Source organism: Rhinolophus ferrumequinum, chromosome 8 (genome assembly GCF_004115265.2).
Source record: "Rhinolophus ferrumequinum isolate MPI-CBG mRhiFer1 chromosome 8, mRhiFer1_v1.p, whole genome shotgun sequence".
NCBI lineage: Eukaryota > Metazoa > Chordata > Mammalia > Chiroptera > Rhinolophidae > Rhinolophus > Rhinolophus ferrumequinum.
Genome location: NC_046291.1, coordinates 84,395,266 through 84,398,056, shown reverse-complemented (window position 1 = coordinate 84,398,056; position 2,791 = coordinate 84,395,266).

Sequence of the window (2,791 nt, the reverse complement as noted above, 5' to 3'; positions counted from 1 at the left end):
GAATAGAAACCACTGATATATTAGGAATGGTCACAGTATTTCATCACACCAAATTTGGGAAAAAATATTATCCCCACTTTACAGATGAGGGAACAGAGGTCCATGAACTAGGCCCTCTGTCCTAGTTCATGAACTAGGTTGTCCAGAAGCACTAAGTATAGTTCAAGGTCATGCTTATCTGTATCTAAGCCCATGCTTTGCATACTGTCTTGTGTGCTACTTCTGAAAGCTTAAGTGGTTTAACACATCATGGTTGAGTTGGGAATGCAAGCCAGGTTCCTTACTTTGGTTTACTTCCATATTGAAAGGAATACAAATAATACACCATTTTGCCATAGGTCATAGACCACCTCCATTGAGATTTCCTCCAAGTATTTCAAGAAGCAATGATAGTAAAAATTATAATTATTGAATGTGTAATATGTATTAGGCATGTGCTAACCATTTTACATGTCATTTCATTTAATAATTTTTATTACAACTCTTAAGTATTATAAGCACTTTTCACCTTTATTTTACAAATGAGGAAACTGAGACTCAGAAGGTTTAAGTATCTACCCTGTACACACAGATAGAAAGTCTCAAAGTCAGAATTCAAGCCATCTCTTGGACTGCTCTTAATTTCTCTAGTCTCAAATATTTCTAGAGCAAAAGATTCCTTCAGCTCCTCCCATGCCCTCCTCTGGCGTCAAGTTTATGTGTTTTGGTATAAATAGTATCTTGGCATGGTACTGCTCATTAAAACACAGTGAGAACAAGCATTGTTGGCTCATAAGAGCCTCAGATAAAATAGGAGCAGATATTAGATAATGGGCAGATCTGGCATTTTCTCCTCAGCATCTTTAGCATGGAGTTCATTAAGAACGCAGGTTTTTAAAAGTTCATTCAGTTACAATTAACTCAAACCCTTCGGAGGGCCTCATTAAATGTTTACATATTAATGACCAATTAAAGCCAAATATTCTCTAGGTATCTAAATGCCTTTGTCTCAGAACTGTCCAGCAAGTTGCCAACACAAGTGACACATGACTATCAGGCCATTAATACCCTCAACCAAATTCTCAGTCACTTCCTTTCCTTCCGCTTCCAATCTCTGGCCAGTTCCTGAACTCCTCTAAACTTGACCTGGGGCTTATGTCCTTGCCCTCCCTTCCCTCGCACTTGACACTTAATGCTTTGTATGGATGACTTCCCACCGCCATGACTTCCTCCCTCAACAGTCACTCTCACTTATTTTGGATCACATATTATTATGTCAACTTCAGGAAAAGAGCCATCAGATTATTATTCCTCAAGGTGTGGTGCTCCCAGTAGGTTCTCCTTCTCCAACAAATAGGAACCATACCCTTCCACTTAGAGGCAAAACACTATGAGAAGAATACTAGCTAGTCCATGATGGCTACGTCATGATAAAAGATCTAGGGTAAAGTCAGTTGGCACCTGATCCCATTTTTAAACAGTGATATCACATACATGTGCATGAGAATTGCCTTCAGGAACTAAGGAAATAACAAAGGAGCAGAGTGGAGACACAGTAGAGAATGGTAGGGACTGTGATGAGCTGGGAAGTTCATGGCTAGCAAATGGCATTAAGGTCTACAGTTTTTTTAAAATACTTAGTAGTGAGCCAAAAAAAAAAAAAGAAATTCTGCATCCAATTTACAATCTCTTAATTAGGCAAATAATCTTTTAGCTTTGACTAATTGTACTTCTATCAAAACTTGAATTCAGGAAAAAGCAGAGTAAAGGGACTCATACTAGGGTTGTGCCCTGGCCCTAAGCTATCAGGCTACCATCAATGTCCCTGAATTATAATCCTCATTTCCCTTCAACAGGCTGGCACCCATGTCACTACAATATCGGTCATGATATTTTTCAAGAACGAGTAGTGGGTAAGAACAAAAACTCAGGAGCCAGACTGCCTGGGTTTGAATCCCAGGTCTACCATTCACTAGCTAGATAACCTTGGGTAACTTACATAATAGTGCTCAGATCTATAAAATGCAGAGACTAATGGTACCACTATCAAATAGAGATGATGTGGATTATTTAGAACAATGCCTGGCACATAATAAAGGCTCAGTGTCAGATAATAATCATTGTGTGACCCACTGAAATGTCTCAATTCCGTTTCTGAAAAGATAACCCAAGTATAACACACTTAGTCATCTCTTAGTTTGGCAGGGAACATTGGAATAGAAAAATCTAGAACTAATTACATTTTCCTGGGAGAGACATTGATGCAGATGACAGAAAGTGGTTAAATTTTGTACACAATTTCCACCTGAAGGGAAGGATGGTAACAGCCCCCAGGGTGGCAGAGGAAAGCTAGTTTGAAACTGGGTTTGTCCCAGTCAGAAATGGGAATGACGTAAGCCAAGAGTTTGGCCCTAATGGACTTTCCTACACTATGAGGATGAAGTTTTTCTGGTGTCTCTCTCTCTCCCCCACATCTTTCCTTCATGTCATCTTAATTTGAAAATACCTTCCCATCAGCATCCAACCCATGCCTGTCTCTCCTCAAAGCAACCATTCTAGAAAATTGTCTTTTTCTCCCTGACTCTAACTCAAATGCCAAAATTTTATAAAGCAAGCAGTCTGATTTTACAAATTTGCTGGATAGTGTACATGACCGATCATTTCGTTTTCATTTTAATCTTTATTCCCCATCAAGGTCTTCCAGTCCCTCTCGTGCAATATTTTTCAAACCACGGTTCATAACCCATTGGTGTTTAAATAAATTTAGTGAATCCAGACCAGTGTTTTGTTATGGAAACAAAATAGAAAATGT